General features: G+C 37.8%; 3 long non-coding RNA genes across 3 annotated transcripts; all 3 read right to left on the bottom strand.

Moving 5' to 3' along the window:
* Positions 1-5,539: 5,539 nt before the first annotated feature.
* On the bottom strand, positions 5,540-7,040 carry LOC135615938 (uncharacterized). The gene is made up of 4 exons (XR_010488198.1): positions 6,602-7,040; positions 6,424-6,464; positions 6,105-6,233; positions 5,540-5,829 (listed from the first exon to the last, which is right to left on the bottom strand). It is a non-coding gene; the product is annotated as an uncharacterized LOC135615938 (long non-coding RNA).
* A 5,802-nt stretch (positions 7,041-12,842) lies between these two features.
* LOC135615939 (uncharacterized) lies at positions 12,843-14,774 on the bottom strand. Its single transcript, XR_010488199.1, has 4 exons — positions 14,335-14,774; positions 14,157-14,197; positions 13,838-13,966; positions 12,843-13,562 (listed from the first exon to the last, which is right to left on the bottom strand). It is a non-coding gene; the product is annotated as an uncharacterized LOC135615939 (long non-coding RNA).
* Positions 14,775-20,574: 5,800 nt separating this feature from the next.
* On the bottom strand, positions 20,575-22,071 carry LOC135615940 (uncharacterized). The gene is made up of 4 exons (XR_010488200.1): positions 21,637-22,071; positions 21,459-21,499; positions 21,140-21,268; positions 20,575-20,864 (listed from the first exon to the last, which is right to left on the bottom strand). It is a non-coding gene; the product is annotated as an uncharacterized LOC135615940 (long non-coding RNA).
* Positions 22,072-22,638: the final 567 nt, after the last annotated feature.

Consider the following 22,638-nt stretch of genomic DNA (forward strand, 5'->3'; position numbering starts at 1 on the left):
TGGACAAATGCTTTTTTTTTCCTGCATAATTGCGTTTTCTTACAAATACGTTTGATGCTTTATATATATTTTAATTCCGAATGAATATATTGTGTTAAAAAAATATTTTAAAATATATTAAATTTTTTTTTTCTTGATGAATGCATCACATGTAAATAAGATGTTTTAGAAGGTTTCAGGTGTTTTAAATATTTTTTATCTTGGATAAATACATCGTATACAAAAGAAACACATGAGTCACGTGTAACGAGAACGACTCGATGAATATCTTGAATGATTTTTTTATTGTAGACGGTGCTTCACAATCAAAAGAGGGATATTCGTCGTCTTGATTTTTTTTTTTTCATAGACAGATATATCATGTATAAAGAGGATGGGTTGATCACGTCGAATACATTTTTTTTTATTTAGATGGATATATAAGAATGTGTTGATAAAAAGGACTAATATACGTTTATATTATAGTTTTTGACATAAATGATAATAATGTGGACATAAACTACTAATCGATCAGAATGAAAATTCTCAACCATTAAAAAATTCTCAACCATTAAAAAATAATAATAATAATGGTGGTGAAAATTCTCAACCATTAAAAAATAATAATAATAATCTCGATCAGAATGAACATAAACTACGTTTCTTTTCTTTCGTGAGTTGAGGAAGGTGGATTTGACCAGTCGAGATTGGGCGATTGAGTTGGTTGGCCTGACGCATCGATGAAGAAGAATGTGGAGTGAGAGAGGGAAGAGTTGGAGATAGTCATACATGTATATAAGCCTTTTGTCAATCGTTTTAACACGAACAGAGGTCGGTATGGGAGATAAAGAGAGAGAAAGATGGCAGTGGTTTAATTAGTTAGAGGTGCAAAGGCTTATCTTTTGTGAGACTGTGTTGAAAAGAATAAAGACTTTTATTCTTCTTTTTTTTGGTGAGGGTGAGAGGTTGGGACTATGTAGGATTGGCTGTGTGGGGAGGATGGAGACTTCTTTTCTGAGGTTGATAGGTGGGCGACTGTGTAGGAGGAAAGCCCGACCTGTTGACATTGGGATCTACGAAGATTGGTTGGCCCGACTTGGATTTCCCTATTTTACACTTGTGTTACAAGTTTTAATTATTATGGGCTGATGCTTAACATGGCGGTAAACAATTTCATTTTTAGAGTGAATAGTGAGTTGTAATCTTCCATTAGCTCCTCACAATAAATCTATGATCAATTTAACGACTTAGTCATTTTGAGCGTATGATCGTGTCTTATCGGTATGATCGTTTTGAGGAAAGTGATTATATGATCATTTCAAGATCTTGAAAGACGTAATTGATTCGAGGAGTGATCATCAGTTGACTCAGGATTGGTCGAGTTGGAGTGAGATCCAATCTTGGGCGCATATATTTGCCTCGTTGACATGATGAGATAATAGAGATTAAGTAAGAGCTTCGGTTGTCGATTTACCATTTGGAGTAGATTGAAATTATTGTCAAAGTTTAATGACTAGCGATTGCATGGATTATCATCTTAGACCATTAGTGAATGCATAGATCATTGTGGGTGGGTGTAAATGACTACTTGCCAAGTCTCATCATTAAGCCTTATAACATAGTCAACTAGTGATAGACATATTTTAGATCCCGATCATATCACGACCCACGTCGCATCATGCTCCTGCCAAGTCAGCATGAGAGGTGCTTCCCCGCACTGAGTCGAAGCCCATACAAGGAGGCGCCCCCTAGGCAAGTCCCATCCCGAAAAACTCGGGACAATGCCGCATGGCGTCGTTCCGTGCATACCAGGCAGTGATCGTATAATGGTACCATCTCATCACTTGGGAAATCGACCGTCATGCTAAATCTGCGTACGACTGATCATCGAGCAACAATATAAAAGCCTCTGACCAGTATCTGACCAGGGGAAAGAAAAAAAGGCAACTGACTTAATTTGCGAGGGGCTCAAGTCGGGAACCTCCCGATCAAGGCCTGTGTATAAGAACTCAGCCACACCAAGAGGTGCGATCGTCCCGACCAAGAGACGCATTCCCAAAGATGACGTTAACATCCCGACCCCTGATCCAATTGGTGTCAGCACTTCTTCCAAATGACTGAAAGACGTGTTCCTAGAAGACGGCGTTAACGTCCCGACCCCTGATCCAACCAACTCTAGCACTTCGCCCAACCAACTGAGATCTCTGGACATCGACTCGTTGACCAAATCGTGCTGACTCCTCGGCCACGACGTATAAGTTCATCAATAATTAGGAACAAATCATTACCTTATCGAATGGTTAACAGCACCATTGCAGATTTCTTGCATCTTTCTTGCTTACGAAGTAGACTTTGAATTCTTTTACTAACTATCTAAAAGATATGATCGGATGAAACTGAGAATATCATTCCCGAGCATTTCCTTAAAGAAAAGTGTAACATATGAGAGTGCGATACATGGTGTGTGGGGCCAATTGTATCATGAATGCATCGTGATTATCCAAGGGGTCATAGAGCTTCCAAAGTCTCTAGATTTGATAGATGGAAATCGGAGGGAATAAGTTTCTCATGAATTTAATGAGTGATAGGAGTTTTGCTTGACAAAACCACTTAGTCCAGCTCTTAACCCTTTTAGATCTTGTGTTACATGTCATCAACTATTCATGCAAAGTTAGACTTGTCTTGTTGGTGGAGTGCACCTCATATTGAGGTAGACATTGTTGAGACTCGACTCGATTGGCCTATTGAGGAAGCAATTACGATGGTGAAGGACGATGACTTGGAGTTCTCTATGATGCTCAAAATTGATCTCGATTAAGAAATTTTTTTATGATTTATCAACAATTAGATTGTGTGTTATTATGAGTTATGTCAATTATGAGTGAAAGGGACAATGGTCTATATCATCCTAGTGATTCTTATTGGGTGAATCCATACAAGTCCTTAGTAAGCTGACTTAGAGTTAGATTTCCAATTGGAAAGAAAAACCATGATCACTTAGGACTCATTGATAGCATATATCTAGAATCAATCTGGATGCTCCTTTAAAGAGGTCGACTATTGTAATAAAAATTAAGAGACATGTTTCTTCGTCGATATGTTCTTATGGGACTTTCTATATTTGATTTTCTTATAATATTATTTTGAGGGCCTTCCTTTTAACGCTATGCTAAGGTCAAATTTAGTCATCAATTCAACTTGGTAAAAATGATTCGACTTAGACTTGTTTTTTAGTACTATCATACATGAAATAATAAATCATTAAGTATTTAAAACTTAAAAATCAAATATATTTATAATTTTATTAGAGGAAATAACATATCACTAGTCAATTTTAATTTATTGACTATAATATCTTTAAAAATCTTTTAAATTTTAAAATACTTTTTAATTTTTTGGACGAATATCGAAAAAGAAAAAAAGGTCGTGGTCTGGTCTAAGGAGGGGAGGTGGGCGTGGTGGATGCGATGTGCGCCGACCTGTTATCCTCCCACCGTCAAGAGAGAGTGGTTATCGCTGCTCTGTTAAACCAGCCTGACGCGGTGCCCTCTGCTCTAAGAACCATGAAACACAGGCCTTCGTCCAAGCCGCATGGCTCAGCTACCTGACTTGGAACGGGCAGGCCAGGCTTCTACACGATCACAACCAACCCAGCTGTGGCTCCATAGACCATTCCAAACCTCATTTGCCCCCGCTTGGGTTACAAGCCAACGTTACCTGGCTCGGCGTTAGAAGCGCTTCCAAAGCTTAAGATAAGGTTTATACATCTAATTAGAATGGCGATGTGGGACTAATACAACATTCGTCCTCAGCAATTCATGCACCAATTGTTTATTGTCTTTCTCTTCTTTGACGTAAAAGCTTCGGTTGTCATATATTGATTTATCATTCGGAGTAGATCGAAATTATCGTTAAAGTTTAATGGCTAACGATTGCATGGATCATCATCTTAGACCATTAGTGAATGCATAGATCATTTATCATGGGTGGGTATAAATGACTACTTGTCAAGTTTCGTCATTGAACCTTATAACATAATTAACTATGAACAAATTATTACCTTATCGAATGGTTAACAGTATCACACAATATATGAGTGTGAGAAATGCCGTGTGGGGCCATTTGCATCATGAATGCATCGACGTGATCCAAGGGGTCATAAAGCTTTCATAAAAAATCTCTAGATTTGGTAGATGAAAATTGGAGAGAACAAGTTTCCCAGAAATTTAATGAGTGATAGGAGATTCGCTTGATAGAACCACTTAGTCAAGCTCTTAACTCTTTTGGATCTTGTGTTACATGTCATCAATTGTTCATGCGAAGTTATACTCGTGTTATTGGTGGAGTGCACCTCATATTGAGGTAGACATGGTTGAGGCTAGACTTGATTGGCCTATTGAGGAAGCAATTACGATGATAAAAGAGTGGCTTGTGATATTGGGTCAGTTGGTGGGACGATCGACTTGGAGTTCTATATGATGCTCAAAATTGATCTCGATTATGAATTTTTTTATGGTTTATAAACAATTAGATTGTGTTGTTATGTTTTATGTCAATTATGAGTGAAAGGGACAATAGTCTATATCATCATAGTCGAGTCTTATTGGGTGACTCCATACAAGTCCTTAGCAAGTTGACTTGAGCTAGATTCCCAATTGAAAAGAAAAACCATGATCACTTACGACTCTATTGATAGCATATATCTAGAATCAATCTGGATGCTCATACAAAGAGGTCGACTTCCTTTTAACATTATGGTAAGATTAAATTTGGTCATCAATTCAATTTGATTCAAATGATTTGACTTAATCTGTTTTTGAGTATGATAAAAAGAAGTCATTAAGTATTTGAACAGTATCATGCGTCCCTTAACCCAATTGGATTCAAGAATCAAATATATTTGTACCTTATATCATGTTTTTTTTTTTTTAACTTTATAGGGTTTGTTTGGTAAAATCACTCTGATGATTAAATTAGTGTACGTCCATAAGCATCTAAAGCCGATGTGTTTGTTAAGTAAATTTTGAATGAAATCATATTTAAGAAGATCACCTTATATAACATCATTCTTATAATTATCTTGCTTCTTACACAAGGATTTGTCTAGTAAATTAATATATGCTCATAAGCATCTAAAACCAGTGAGTATTTATTAACTTCTTCATCACTTTCGATAACTAATATATAACATGTCTAGCTTATATATAACATGTTATATGTTACATATTAGTTATATAACATCATGCAAGCTTATTAATTGCATGCTCTTTTGAAGCAAACTGTTTCTTGGAAAATCTATTTGTTAGTGAATTGATGCACTGTGGTTGATGAGTTAGCATGACTTGATTCACGGGTCGATGTCGGGAGTCTTCGATCGTCTGAGCTGGTTACCGAGGTCGGAAAGCTGGTTGGTGACTCTTACTCGAGACGTTGGTTGATGGTTCTCCACCGGGATGCTGGTCGGCGCGTAGGGGGAGACAATCTCTCTTGATCGAAATAATCTTACTTTGGGGATGATTGCTCTCTTGCACAGAAGGACCCGTTGGGTGATTACCGACTATGACCCATCAATCAATCAATCAGTGTGAAGTTCTCTTTTTTCCTTTTTTCCCCTTGGGCCAGATGCTGCCATGAGCTTTTATACTATTGTACGAGGGTTGATCGTACGCGGATTTGGCATGACGATCGATCCTCGAGAGATGAGACGGTACACTTATGCGGCCGCCGTCCCGGGCTTACCGGGTCGGGACATACCGAGCAGCGTCTTAGTATGATCTTTGGCTCAGTGTGTGAGGGTGCTCCCCTTACTGACTTGACTGTAGCGTGGCATGACCTCGATTGTGACGTGACCTGAAACCAAAATATATCTTATCACTGTTAATGATAGATTAATACATCTTTATCGAATGGAAGCGATGCAAACTGTTTACTCGTAAGGATAGGTGATACCATTTCAAATTGAGTTGGACATCAATTTAATTCAAAATTTTAAAGTTAATAAATTATAGGTTAGACTCGAATATATATCATTCGGCTTTCTTGATGTTTATCAATATGAGGCTATTTTCTTCGTCATCTTTTTCAATCTCTCCTCACACATGAACATCTTCTTTGAACATAATTACCTGAAATGAGCTTGCATCAGATAACTAAAACCAGATGACTCATGTGGCATTTTCTTGACAGTATTCCAAGATTTCTTCTTTCCGTAATAGATGCACATCTTTGTCTTGTATGATGGAACAGTAGAAAGCCTGATGAACAGTAGAAACCATGCACCTCAAGACCAAGAGTAAAATATAAGCAGGCAATGAAAGAATTCAGCAATTATTTTCGAACCCCATCAACATAGAGTATCTACTAAACGAACAATATACTATCTGCAGGGCACCGAACTGGGAAAAAAATCGGAAGCTATAATCCTCGTTAAAAGGCAAAACTTACGAGCTTTATGGCAACCTCTTCGTTTGTTTGGATATTAATTCCTGCATCAAAAGATAACAACAACAACAACAACCCCACACGATCAGATTTTTATCATTCCTGCAACAAAAAAAAGGAAAAATCTGCACGAAGTAGCACCCGAATTGAGAAAAGATCGAAACCGAAAGAGGCCACAGACCTAAATAGATCTCTCCAAAGGAACCGCTCCCGATCTTGCGACCAAGGCGGAACTTGTCCCCCACGCGAGGCTCCATCCGACGGAGATCAGAAACAGGAGCGACCGCAACGCTCCCGACTCAAACCCTGTCCAAAGAAAAAGAGGGTCCAACAAGAACAGCGAAGCCCCACACTCAATATCACGAAGACATCATCGACTCACCGTAACGAAAGAAGAAGATGATAACAAGGATTCCGGCAATTCGATCACGCAAGGATTTCGCAATCGAGATTAATCGATCGAGGAATTAAGACGAGGATGTCAGTGTCATTAAGACGAGAGATCTGCTTGCAAAAAAGTAGGGTTTGACGGAGAGGGGAGAGAAGGGGAAAGAGCGGAGAGTGGAAGGGAAGAAGCAGAGGATAACGTATTCGGTCACGCTTTATTCCCGTTGGTGTTGGAACAGCTTGTGCTGAATAGCGTACTAACGATACAGCAAACTCCAACCTACGTATTAGGCAAAATTGTAGTATTGCGCAACTTTGGAGTCATGTTTTGGCGACACCTTTGAGGTGAGGCCTTATAGTCATCATCATTACATTCATAAATGATTTAATTATTCTTTATTTAATTATTTTTATTTTGGATGAATATATTGTATGCAAAAAAGAAAAAAGGAAAGGATTTTAGAATGCATCAAACGTCTTAGATTTTTTTTTTAACTATGGACAAATGCTTTTTTTTTCCTGCATAATTGCGTTTTCTTACAAATACGTTTGATGCTTTATATATATTTTAATTCCGAATGAATATATTGTGTTAAAAAAATATTTTAAAATATATTAAATTTTTTTTTTCTTGATGAATGCATCACATGTAAATAAGATGTTTTAGAAGGTTTCAGGTGTTTTAAATATTTTTTATCTTGGATAAATACATCGTATACAAAAGAAACACATGAGTCACGTGTAACGAGAACGACTCGATGAATATCTTGAATGATTTTTTTATTGTAGACGGTGCTTCACAATCAAAAGAGGGATATTCGTCGTCTTGATTTTTTTTTTTTCATAGACAGATATATCATGTATAAAGAGGATGGGTTGATCACGTCGAATACATTTTTTTTTATTTAGATGGATATATAAGAATGTGTTGATAAAAAGGACTAATATACGTTTATATTATAGTTTTTGACATAAATGATAATAATGTGGACATAAACTACTAATCGATCAGAATGAAAATTCTCAACCATTAAAAAATTCTCAACCATTAAAAAATAATAATAATAATGGTGGTGAAAATTCTCAACCATTAAAAAATAATAATAATAATCTCGATCAGAATGAACATAAACTACGTTTCTTTTCTTTCGTGAGTTGAGGAAGGTGGATTTGACCAGTCGAGATTGGGCGATTGAGTTGGTTGGCCTGACGCATCGATGAAGAAGAATGTGGAGTGAGAGAGGGAAGAGTTGGAGATAGTCATACATGTATATAAGCCTTTTGTCAATCGTTTTAACACGAACAGAGGTCGGTATGGGAGATAAAGAGAGAGAAAGATGGCAGTGGTTTAATTAGTTAGAGGTGCAAAGGCTTATCTTTTGTGAGACTGTGTTGAAAAGAATAAAGACTTTTATTCTTCTTTTTTTTGGTGAGGGTGAGAGGTTGGGACTATGTAGGATTGGCTGTGTGGGGAGGATGGAGACTTCTTTTCTGAGGTTGATAGGTGGGCGACTGTGTAGGAGGAAAGCCCGACCTGTTGACATTGGGATCTACGAAGATTGGTTGGCCCGACTTGGATTTCCCTATTTTACACTTGTGTTACAAGTTTTAATTATTATGGGCTGATGCTTAACATGGCGGTAAACAATTTCATTTTTAGAGTGAATAGTGAGTTGTAATCTTCCATTAGCTCCTCACAATAAATCTATGATCAATTTAACGACTTAGTCATTTTGAGCGTATGATCGTGTCTTATCGGTATGATCGTTTTGAGGAAAGTGATTATATGATCATTTCAAGATCTTGAAAGACGTAATTGATTCGAGGAGTGATCATCAGTTGACTCAGGATTGGTCGAGTTGGAGTGAGATTAAGTAAGAGCTTCGGTTGTCGATTTACCATTTGGAGTAGATTGAAATTATTGTCAAAGTTTAATGACTAGCGATTGCATGGATTATCATCTTAGACCATTAGTGAATGCATAGATCATTGTGGGTGGGTGTAAATGACTACTTGCCAAGTCTCATCATTAAGCCTTATAACATAGTCAACTAGTGATAGACATATTTTAGATCCCGATCATATCACGACCCACGTCGCATCATGCTCCTGCCAAGTCAGCATGAGAGGTGCTTCCCCGCACTGAGTCGAAGCCCATACAAGGAGGCGCCCCCTAGGCAAGTCCCATCCCGAAAAACTCGGGACAATGCCGCATGGCGTCGTTCCGTGCATACCAGGCAGTGATCGTATAATGGTACCATCTCATCACTTGGGAAATCGACCGTCATGCTAAATCTGCGTACGACTGATCATCGAGCAACAATATAAAAGCCTCTGACCAGTATCTGACCAGGGGAAAGAAAAAAAGGCAACTGACTTAATTTGCGAGGGGCTCAAGTCGGGAACCTCCCGATCAAGGCCTGTGTATAAGAACTCAGCCACACCAAGAGGTGCGATCGTCCCGACCAAGAGACGCATTCCCAAAGATGACGTTAACATCCCGACCCCTGATCCAATTGGTGTCAGCACTTCTTCCAAATGACTGAAAGACGTGTTCCTAGAAGACGGCGTTAACGTCCCGACCCCTGATCCAACCAACTCTAGCACTTCGCCCAACCAACTGAGATCTCTGGACATCGACTCGTTGACCAAATCGTGCTGACTCCTCGGCCACGACGTATAAGTTCATCAATAATTAGGAACAAATCATTACCTTATCGAATGGTTAACAGCACCATTGCAGATTTCTTGCATCTTTCTTGCTTACGAAGTAGACTTTGAATTCTTTTACTAACTATCTAAAAGATATGATCGGATGAAACTGAGAATATCATTCCCGAGCATTTCCTTAAAGAAAAGTGTAACATATGAGAGTGCGATACATGGTGTGTGGGGCCAATTGTATCATGAATGCATCGTGATTATCCAAGGGGTCATAGAGCTTCCAAAGTCTCTAGATTTGATAGATGGAAATCGGAGGGAATAAGTTTCTCATGAATTTAATGAGTGATAGGAGTTTTGCTTGACAAAACCACTTAGTCCAGCTCTTAACCCTTTTAGATCTTGTGTTACATGTCATCAACTATTCATGCAAAGTTAGACTTGTCTTGTTGGTGGAGTGCACCTCATATTGAGGTAGACATTGTTGAGACTCGACTCGATTGGCCTATTGAGGAAGCAATTACGATGGTGAAGGACGATGACTTGGAGTTCTCTATGATGCTCAAAATTGATCTCGATTAAGAAATTTTTTTATGATTTATCAACAATTAGATTGTGTGTTATTATGAGTTATGTCAATTATGAGTGAAAGGGACAATGGTCTATATCATCCTAGTGATTCTTATTGGGTGAATCCATACAAGTCCTTAGTAAGCTGACTTAGAGTTAGATTTCCAATTGGAAAGAAAAACCATGATCACTTAGGACTCATTGATAGCATATATCTAGAATCAATCTGGATGCTCCTTTAAAGAGGTCGACTATTGTAATAAAAATTAAGAGACATGTTTCTTCGTCGATATGTTCTTATGGGACTTTCTATATTTGATTTTCTTATAATATTATTTTGAGGGCCTTCCTTTTAACGCTATGCTAAGGTCAAATTTAGTCATCAATTCAACTTGGTAAAAATGATTCGACTTAGACTTGTTTTTTAGTACTATCATACATGAAATAATAAATCATTAAGTATTTAAAACTTAAAAATCAAATATATTTATAATTTTATTAGAGGAAATAACATATCACTAGTCAATTTTAATTTATTGACTATAATATCTTTAAAAATCTTTTAAATTTTAAAATACTTTTTAATTTTTTGGACGAATATCGAAAAAGAAAAAAAGGTCGTGGTCTGGTCTAAGGAGGGGAGGTGGGCGTGGTGGATGCGATGTGCGCCGACCTGTTATCCTCCCACCGTCAAGAGAGAGTGGTTATCGCTGCTCTGTTAAAGAGGTCGACTATTGTAATAAAAATTAAGAGACATGTTTCTTCGTCGATATGTTCTTATGGGACTTTCTATATTTGATTTTCTTATAATATTATTTTGAGGGCCTTCCTTTTAACGCTATGCTAAGGTCAAATTTAGTCATCAATTCAACTTGGTAAAAATGATTCGACTTAGACTTGTTTTTTAGTACTATCATACATGAAATAATAAATCATTAAGTATTTAAAACTTAAAAATCAAATATATTTATAATTTTATTAGAGGAAATAACATATCACTAGTCAATTTTAATTTATTGACTATAATATCTTTAAAAATCTTTTAAATTTTAAAATACTTTTTAATTTTTTGGACGAATATCGAAAAAGAAAAAAAGGTCGTGGTCTGGTCTAAGGAGGGGAGGTGGGCGTGGTGGATGCGATGTGCGCCGACCTGTTATCCTCCCACCGTCAAGAGAGAGTGGTTATCGCTGCTCTGTTAAACCAGCCTGACGCGGTGCCCTCTGCTCTAAGAACCATGAAACACAGGCCTTCGTCCAAGCCGCATGGCTCAGCTACCTGACTTGGAACGGGCAGGCCAGGCTTCTACACGATCGCAACCAACCCAGCTGTGGCTCCATAGACCATTCCAAACCTCATTTGCCCCCGCTTGGGTTACAAGCCAACGTTACCTGGCTCGGCGTTAGAAGCGCTTCCAAAGCTTAAGATAAGGTTTATACATCTAATTAGAATGGCGATGTGGGACTAATACAACATTCGTCCTCAGCAATTCATGCACCAATTGTTTATTGTCTTTCTCTTCTTTGACGTAAAAGCTTCGGTTGTCATATATTGATTTATCATTCGGAGTAGATCGAAATTATCGTTAAAGTTTAATGGCTAACGATTGCATGGATCATCATCTTAGACCATTAGTGAATGCATAGATCATTTATCATGGGTGGGTATAAATGACTACTTGTCAAGTTTCGTCATTGAACCTTATAACATAATTAACTATGAACAAATTATTACCTTATCGAATGGTTAACAGTATCACACAATATATGAGTGTGAGAAATGCCGTGTGGGGCCATTTGCATCATGAATGCATCGACGTGATCCAAGGGGTCATAAAGCTTTCATAAAAAATCTCTAGATTTGGTAGATGAAAATTGGAGAGAACAAGTTTCCCAGAAATTTAATGAGTGATAGGAGATTCGCTTGATAGAACCACTTAGTCAAGCTCTTAACTCTTTTGGATCTTGTGTTACATGTCATCAATTGTTCATGCGAAGTTATACTCGTGTTATTGGTGGAGTGCACCTCATATTGAGGTAGACATGGTTGAGGCTAGACTTGATTGGCCTATTGAGGAAGCAATTACGATGATAAAAGAGTGGCTTGTGATATTGGGTCAGTTGGTGGGACGATCGACTTGGAGTTCTATATGATGCTCAAAATTGATCTCGATTATGAATTTTTTTATGGTTTATAAACAATTAGATTGTGTTGTTATGTTTTATGTCAATTATGAGTGAAAGGGACAATAGTCTATATCATCATAGTCGAGTCTTATTGGGTGACTCCATACAAGTCCTTAGCAAGTTGACTTGAGCTAGATTCCCAATTGAAAAGAAAAACCATGATCACTTACGACTCTATTGATAGCATATATCTAGAATCAATCTGGATGCTCATACAAAGAGGTCGACTTCCTTTTAACATTATGGTAAGATTAAATTTGGTCATCAATTCAATTTGATTCAAATGATTTGACTTAATCTGTTTTTGAGTATGATAAAAAGAAGTCATTAAGTATTTGAACAGTATCATGCGTCCCTTAACCCAATTGGATTCAAGAATCAAATATATTTGTACCTTATATCATGTTTTTTTTTTTTTAACTTTATAGGGTTTGTTTGGTAAAATCACTCTGATGATTAAATTAGTGTACGTCCATAAGCATCTAAAGCCGATGTGTTTGTTAAGTAAATTTTGAATGAAATCATATTTAAGAAGATCACCTTATATAACATCATTCTTATAATTATCTTGCTTCTTACACAAGGATTTGTCTAGTAAATTAATATATGCTCATAAGCATCTAAAACCAGTGAGTATTTATTAACTTCTTCATCACTTTCGATAACTAATATATAACATGTCTAGCTTATATATAACATGTTATATGTTACATATTAGTTATATAACATCATGCAAGCTTATTAATTGCATGCTCTTTTGAAGCAAACTGTTTCTTGGAAAATCTATTTGTTAGTGAATTGATGCACTGTGGTTGATGAGTTAGCATGACTTGATTCACGGGTCGATGTCGGGAGTCTTCGATCGTCTGAGCTGGTTACCGAGGTCGGAAAGCTGGTTGGTGACTCTTACTCGAGACGTTGGTTGATGGTTCTCCACCGGGATGCTGGTCGGCGCGTAGGGGGAGACAATCTCTCTTGATCGAAATAATCTTACTTTGGGGATGATTGCTCTCTTGCACAGAAGGACCCGTTGGGTGATTACCGACTATGACCCATCAATCAATCAATCAGTGTGAAGTTCTCTTTTTTCCTTTTTTCCCCTTGGGCCAGATGCTGCCATGAGCTTTTATACTATTGTACGAGGGTTGATCGTACGCGGATTTGGCATGACGATCGATCCTCGAGAGATGAGACGGTACACTTATGCGGCCGCCGTCCCGGGCTTACCGGGTCGGGACATACCGAGCAGCGTCTTAGTATGATCTTTGGCTCAGTGTGTGAGGGTGCTCCCCTTACTGACTTGACTGTAGCGTGGCATGACCTCGATTGTGACGTGGCCTGAAACCAAAATATATCTTATCACTGTTAATGATAGATTAATACATCTTTATCGAATGGAAGCGATGCAAACTGTTTACTCGTAAGGATAGGTGATACCATTTCAAATTGAGTTGGACATCAATTTAATTCAAAATTTTAAAGTTAATAAATTATAGGTTAGACTCGAATATATATCATTCGGCTTTCTTGATGTTTATCAATATGAGGCTATTTTCTTCGTCATCTTTTTCAATCTCTCCTCACACATGAACATCTTCTTTGAACATAATTACCTGAAATGAGCTTGCATCAGATAACTAAAACCAGATGACTCATGTGGCATTTTCTTGACAGTATTCCAAGATTTCTTCTTTCCGTAATAGATGCACATCTTTGTCTTGTATGATGGAACAGTAGAAAGCCTGATGAACAGTAGAAACCATGCACCTCAAGACCAAGAGTAAAATATAAGCAGGCAATGAAAGAATTCAGCAATTATTTTCGAACCCCATCAACATAGAGTATCTACTAAACGAACAATATACTATCTGCAGGGCACCGAACTGGGAAAAAAATCGGAAGCTATAATCCTCGTTAAAAGGCAAAACTTACGAGCTTTATGGCAACCTCTTCGTTTGTTTGGATATTAATTCCTGCATCAAAAGATAACAACAACAACAACAACCCCACACGATCAGATTTTTATCATTCCTGCAACAAAAAAAAGGAAAAATCTGCACGAAGTAGCACCCGAATTGAGAAAAGATCGAAACCGAAAGAGGCCACAGACCTAAATAGATCTCTCCAAAGGAACCGCTCCCGATCTTGCGACCAAGGCGGAACTTGTCCCCCACGCGAGGCTCCATCCGACGGAGATCAGAAACAGGAGCGACCGCAACGCTCCCGACTCAAACCCTGTCCAAAGAAAAAGAGGGTCCAACAAGAACAGCGAAGCCCCACACTCAATATCACGAAGACATCATCGACTCACCGTAACGAAAGAAGAAGATGATAACAAGGATTCCGGCAATTCGATCACGCAAGGATTTCGCAATCGAGATTAATCGATCGAGGAATTAAGACGAGGATGTCAGTGTCATTAAGACGAGAGATCTGCTTGCAAAAAAGTAGGGTTTGACGGAGAGGGGAGAGAAGGGGAAAGAGCGGAGAGTGGAAGGGAAGAAGCAGAGGATAACGTATTCGGTCACGCTTTATTCCCGTTGGTGTTGGAACAGCTTGTGCTGAATAGCGTACTAACGATACAGCAAACTCCAACCTACGTATTAGGCAAAATTGTAGTATTGCGCAACTTTGGAGTCATGTTTTGGCGACACCTTTGAGGTGAGGCCTTATAGTCATCATCATTACATTCATAAATGATTTAATTATTCTTTATTTAATTATTTTTATTTTGGATGAATATATTGTATGCAAAAAAGAAAAAAGGAAAGGATTTTAGAATGCATCAAACGTCTTAGATTTTTTTTTTAACTATGGACAAATGCTTTTTTTTTCCTGCATAATTGCGTTTTCTTACAAATACGTTTGATGCTTTATATATATTTTAATTCCGAATGAATATATTGTGTTAAAAAAATATTTTAAAATATATTAAATTTTTTTTTTCTTGATGAATGCATCACATGTAAATAAGATGTTTTAGAAGGTTTCAGGTGTTTTAAATATTTTTTATCTTGGATAAATACATCGTATACAAAAGAAACACATGAGTCACGTGTAACGAGAACGACTCGATGAATATCTTGAATGATTTTTTTATTGTAGACGGTGCTTCACAATCAAAAGAGGGATATTCGTCGTCTTGATTTTTTTTTTTCATAGACAGATATATCATGTATAAAGAGGATGGGTTGATCACGTCGAATACATTTTTTTTTATTTAGATGGATATATAAGAATGTGTTGATAAAAAGGACTAATATACGTTTATATTATAGTTTTTGACATAAATGATAATAATGTGGACATAAACTACTAATCGATCAGAATGAAAATTCTCAACCATTAAAAAATTCTCAACCATTAAAAAATAATAATAATAATGGTGGTGAAAATTCTCAACCATTAAAAAATAATAATAATAATCTCGATCAGAATGAACATAAACTACGTTTCTTTTCTTTCGTGAGTTGAGGAAGGTGGATTTGACCAGTCGAGATTGGGCGATTGAGTTGGTTGGCCTGACGCATCGATGAAGAAGAATGTGGAGTGAGAGAGGGAAGAGTTGGAGATAGTCATACATGTATATAAGCCTTTTGTCAATCGTTTTAACACGAACAGAGGTCGGTATGGGAGATAAAGAGAGAGAAAGATGGCAGTGGTTTAATTAGTTAGAGGTGCAAAGGCTTATCTTTTGTGAGACTGTGTTGAAAAGAATAAAGACTTTTATTCTTCTTTTTTTTGGTGAGGGTGAGAGGTTGGGACTATGTAGGATTGGCTGTGTGGGGAGGATGGAGACTTCTTTTCTGAGGTTGATAGGTGGGCGACTGTGTAGGAGGAAAGCCCGACCTGTTGACATTGGGATCTACGAAGATTGGTTGGCCCGACTTGGATTTCCCTATTTTACACTTGTGTTACAAGTTTTAATTATTATGGGCTGATGCTTAACATGGCGGTAAACAATTTCATTTTTAGAGTGAATAGTGAGTTGTAATCTTCCATTAGCTCCTCACAATAAATCTATGATCAATTTAACGACTTAGTCATTTTGAGCGTATGATCGTGTCTTATCGGTATGATCGTTTTGAGGAAAGTGATTATATGATCATTTCAAGATCTTGAAAGACGTAATTGATTCGAGGAGTGATCATCAGTTGACTCAGGATTGGTCGAGTTGGAGTGAGATCCAATCTTGGGCGCATATATTTGCCTCGTTGACATGATGAGATAATAGAGATTAAGTAAGAGCTTCGGTTGTCGATTTACCATTTGGAGTAGATTGAAATTATTGTCAAAGTTTAATGACTAGCGATTGCATGGATTATCATCTTAGACCATTAGTGAATGCATAGATCATTGTGGGTGGGTGTAAATGACTACTTGCCAAGTCTCATCATTAAGCCTTATAACATAGTCAACTAGTGATAGACATATTTTAGATCCCGATCATATCACGACCCACGTCGCATCATGCTCCTGCCAAGTCAGCATGAGAGGTGCTTCCCCGCACTGAGTCGAAGCCCATACAAGGAGGCGCCCCCTAGGCAAGTCCCATCCCGAAAAACTCGGGACAATGCCGCATGGCGTCGTTCCGTGCATACCAGGCAGTGATCGTATAATGGTACCATCTCATCACTTGGGAAATCGACCGTCATGCTAAATCTGCGTACGACTGATCATCGAGCAACAATATAAAAGCCTCTGACCAGTATCTGACCAGGGGAAAGAAAAAAAGGCAACTGACTTAATTTGCGAGGGGCTCAAGTCGGGAACCTCCCGATCAAGGCCTGTGTATAAGAACTCAGCCACACCAAGAGGTGCGATCGTCCCGACCAAGAGACGCATTCCCAAAGATGACGTTAACATCCCGACCCCTGATCTAATTGGTGTCAGCACTTCTTCCAAATGACTGAAAGACGTGTTCCTAGAAGACGGCGTTAACGTCCCGACCCCTGATCCAACCAACTCTAGCACTTCGCCCAACCAACTGAGATCTCTGGACATCGACTCGTTGACCAAATCGTGCTGACTCCTCGGCCACGACGTATAAGTTCATCAATAATTAGGAACAAATCATTACCTTATCGAATGGTTAACAGCACCATTGCAGATTTCTTGCATCTTTCTTGCTTACGAAGTAGACTTTGAATTCTTTTACTAACTATCTAAAAGATATGATCGGATGAAACTGAGAATATCATTCCCGAGCATTTCCTTAAAGAAAAGTGTAACATATGAGAGTGCGATACATGGTGTGTGGGGCCAATTGTATCATGAATGCATCGTGATTATCCAAGGGGTCATAGAGCTTCCAAAGTCTCTAGATTTGATAGATGGAAATCGGAGGGAATAAGTTTCTCATGAATTTAATGAGTGATAGGAGTTTTGCTTGACAAAACCACTTAGTCCAGCTCTTAACCCTTTTAGATCTTGTGTTACATGTCATCAACTATTCATGCAAAGTTAGACTTGTCTTGTTGGTGGAGTGCACCTCATATTGAGGTAGACATTGTTGAGACTCGACTCGATTGGCCTATTGAGGAAGCAATTACGATGGTGAAGGACGATGACTTGGAGTTCTCTATGATGCTCAAAATTGATCTCGATTAAGAAATTTTTTTATGATTTAACAACAATTAGATTGTGTGTTATTATGAGTTATGTCAATTATGAGTGAAAGGGACAATGGTCTATATCATCCTAGTGATTCTTATTGGGTGAATCCATACAAGTCCTTAGTAAGCTGACTTAGAGTTAGATTTCCAATTGGAAAGAAAAACCATGATCACTTAGGACTCATTGATAGCATATATCTAGAATCAATCTGGATGCTCTGGTCGACTGTTGTAATAAAAATTAAGAGACATGTTTCTTCGTCAATATGTTCTTATGGGACTTTCTATATTCGATTTTCTTGTAATATTATTTTAAGGGCCTTCCTTTTAACATAACACTATGCTAAGGTCAAATTTAGTCATCAATTCAACTTGGTAAAAATGATTCGACTTAGACTTGTTTTTTAGTACTATCATACATGAAATAATAAATCATTAAGTATTTAAAACTTAAAAATCAAATATATTTATAATTTTATTAGAGGAAATAACATATCACTAGTCAATTTTAATTTATTGACTATAATATCTTTAAAAATCTTTTAAATTTTAAAATACTTTTTAATTTTTTGGACGAATATCGAAAAAGAAAAAAAGGTCGTGGTCTGGTCTAAGGAGGGGAGGTGGGCGTGGTGGATGCGATGTGCGCCGACCTGTTATCCTCCCACCGTCAAGAGAGAGTGGTTATCGCTGCTCTGTTAAACCAGCCTGACGCGGTGCCCTCTGCTCTAAGAACCATGAAACACAGGCCTTCGCCCAAGCCGCATGGCTCAGCTACCTGACTTGGAACGGGCAGGCCAGGCTTCTACACGATCGCAACCAACCCAGCTGTGGCTCCATAGACCATTCCAAACCTCATTTGCCCCCGCTTGGGTTACAAGCCAACGCTACCTGGCTCGGCGTTAGAAGCGCTTCCAAAGCTTAAGATAAGGTTTATACATCTAATTAGAATGGCGATGTGGGACTAATACAACATTCGTCCGCAGCAATTCATGCACCAATTGTTTATTGTCTTTCTCTTCTTTGACGTAAAAGCTTCGGTTGTCATATATTGATTTATCATTCGGAGTAGATCGAAATTATCGTTAAAGTTTAATGGCTAACGATTGCATGGATCATCATCTTAGACCATTAGTGAATGCATAGATCATTTATCATGGGTGGGTATAAATGACTACTTGTCAAGTTTCGTCATTGAACCTTATAACATAATTAACTATGAACAAATTATTACCTTATCGAATGGTTAACAGTATCACACAATATATGAGTGTGAGAAATGCCGTGTGGGGCCATTTGCATCATGAATGCATCGACGTGATCCAAGGGGTCATAAAGCTTTCATAAAAAATCTCTAGATTTGGTAGATGAAAATTGGAGAGAACAAGTTTCCCAGAAATTTAATGAGTGATAGGAGATTCGCTTGATAGAACCACTTAGTCAAGCTCTTAACTCTTTTGGATCTTGTGTTACATGTCATCAATTGTTCATGCGAAGTTATACTCGTGTTATTGGTGGAGTGCACCTCATATTGAGGTAGACATGGTTGAGGCTAGACTTGATTGGCCTATTGAGGAAGCAATTACGATGATAAAAGAGTGGCTTGTGATATTGGGTCAGTTGGTGGGACGATCGACTTGGAGTTCTATATGATGCTCAAAATTGATCTCGATTATGAATTTTTTTATGGTTTATAAACAATTAGATTGTGTTGTTATGTTTTATGTCAATTATGAGTGAAAGGGACAATAGTCTATATCATCATAGTCGGAGTCTTATTGGGTGACTCCATACAAGTCCTTAGCAAGTTGACTTGAGCTAGATTCCCAATTGAAAAGAAAAACCATGATCACTTACGACTCTATTGATAGCATATATCTAGAATCAATCTGGATGCTCATACAAAGAGGTCGACTTCCTTTTAACATTATGGTAAGATTAAATTTGGTCATCAATTCAATTTGATTCAAATGATTTGACTTAATCTGTTTTTGAGTATGATAAAAAGAAGTCATTAAGTATTTGAACAGTATCATGCGTCCCTTAACCCAATTGGATTCAAGAATCAAATATATTTGTACCTTATATCATGTTTTTTTTTTTTTAACTTTATAGGGTTTGTTTGGTAAAATCACTCTGATGATTAAATTAGTGTACGTCCATAAGCATCTAAAGCCGATGTGTTTGTTAAGTAAATTTTGAATGAAATCATATTTAAGAAGATCACCTTATATAACATCATTCTTATAATTATCTTGCTTCTTACACAAGGATTTGTCTAGTAAATTAATATATGCTCATAAGCATCTAAAACCAGTGAGTATTTATTAACTTCTTCATCACTTTCGATAACTAATATATAACATGTCTAGCTTATATATAACATGTTATATGTTACATATTAGTTATATAACATCATGCAAGCTTATTAATTGCATGCTCTTTTGGAGCAAACTGTTTCTTGGAAAATCTATTTGTTAGTGAATTGATGCGCTGTGGTTGATGAGTTAGCATGACTTGATTCACGGGTCGATGTCGGGAGTCTTCGATCGTCTGAGCTGGTTACCGAGGTCGGAAAGCTGGTTGGTGACTCTTACTCGAGACGTTGGTTGATGGTTCTCCACCGGGATGCTGGTCGGCGCGTAGGGGGAGACAATCTCTCTTGATCGAAATAATCTTACTTTGGGGATGATTGCTCTCTTGCACAGAAGGACCCGTTGGGTGATTACCGACTATGACCCATCAATCAATCAATCAGTGTGAAGTTCTCTTTTTTCCTTTTTTCCCCTTGGGCCAGATGCTGCCATGAGCTTTTATACTATTGTACGAGGGTTGATCGTACGCGGATTTGACATGACGATCGATCCTCGAGAGATGAGACGGTACACTTATGCGGCCGCCGTCCCGGGCTTACCGGGTCGGGACATACCGAGCAGCGTCTTAGTATGATCTTTGGCTCAGTGTGTGAGGGTGCTCCCCTTACTGACTTGACTGTAGCGTGGCATGACCTCGATTGTGACGTGGCCTGAAACCAAAATATATCTTATCACTGTTAATGATAGATTAATACATCTTTATCGAATGGAAGCGATGCAAACTGTTTACTCATAAGGATAGGTGATACCATTTCAAATTGAGTTGGACATCAATTTAATTCAAAATTTTAAAGTTAATAAATTATAGGTTAGACTCGAATATATATCATTCGGCTTTCTTGATGTTTATCAATATGAGGCTATTTTCTTCGTCATCTTTTTCAATCTCTCCTCACACATGAACATCTTCTTTGAACATAATTACCTGAAATGAGCTTGCATCAGATAACTAAAACCAGATGACTCATGTGGCATTTTCTTGACAGTATTCCAAGATTTCTTCTTTCCGTAATAGATGCACATCTTTGTCTTGTATGATGGAACAGTAGAAAGCCTGATGAACAGTAGAAACCATGCACCTCAAGACCAAGAGTAAAATATAAGCAGGCAATGAAAGAATTCAGCAATTATTTTCGAACCGCATCAACATAGAGTATCTACTAAACGAACAATATACTATCTGCAGGGCACCGAACTGGGAAAAAAATCGGAAGCTATAATCCTCGTTAAAAGGCAAAACTTACGAGCTTTATGGCAACCTCTTCGTTTGTTTGGATATTAATTCCTGCATCAAAAGATAACAACAACAACAACAACCCCACACGATCAGATTTTTATCATTCCTGCAACAAAAAAAAGGAAAAATCTGCACGAAGTAGCACCCGAATTGAGAAAAGATCGAAACCGAAAGAGGCCACAGACCTAAATAGATCTCTCCAAAGGAACCGCTCCCGATCTTGCGACCAAGGCGGAACTTGTCCCCCACGCGAGGCTCCATCCGACGGAGATCAGAAACAGGAGCGACCGCAACGCTCCCGACTCAAACCCTGTCCAAAGAAAAAGAGGGTCCAACAAGAACAGCGAAGCCCCACACTCAATATCACGAAGACATCATCGACTCACCGTAACGAAAGAAGAAGATGATAACAAGGATTCCGGCAATTCGATCACGCAAGGATTTCGCAATCGAGATTAATCGATCGAGGAATTAAGACGAGGATGTCAGTGTAATTAAGACGAGAGATCTGCTTGCAAAAAAGTAGGGTTTGACGGAGAGGGGAGAGAAGGGGAAAGAGCGGAGAGTGGAAGGGAAGAAGCAGAGGATAACGTATTCGGTCACGCTTTATTCCCGTTGGTGTTGGAACAGCTTGTGCTGAATAGCGTACTAACGATACAGCAAACTCCAACCTACGTATTAGGCAAAATTGTAGTATTGCGCAACTTTGGAGTCATGTTTTGGCGACACCTTTGAGGTGAGGCCTTATAGTCATCATCATTACATTCATAAATGATTTAATTATTCTTTATTTAATTATTTTTATTTTGGATGAATATATTGTATGCAAAAAAGAAAAAAGGAAAGGATTTTAGAATGCATCAAACGTCTTAGATTTTTTTTTTAACTATGGACAAATGCTTTTTTTTTCCTGCATAATTGCGTTTTCTTACAAATACGTTTGATGCTTTATATATATTTTAATTCCGAATGAATATATTATGTTAAAAATATATTTTAAAACATATTAAATTTTTTTTTTCTTGATGAATGCGTCACATGTAAATAAGATGTTTTAGAAGGTTTCAGGTGTTTTAAATATTTTTTATCTTGGATAAATACATCGTATACAAAAGAAACACATGAGTCACGTGTAACGAGAACGACTCGATGAATATCTTGAATGATTTTTTTATTGTAGACGGTGC

The sequence above is a fragment of the Musa acuminata genome, chromosome BXJ2-6 (assembly GCF_036884655.1).
Source record: "Musa acuminata AAA Group cultivar baxijiao chromosome BXJ2-6, Cavendish_Baxijiao_AAA, whole genome shotgun sequence".
In the NCBI taxonomy this organism is placed as follows: Eukaryota; Viridiplantae; Streptophyta; class Magnoliopsida; order Zingiberales; family Musaceae; genus Musa; species Musa acuminata.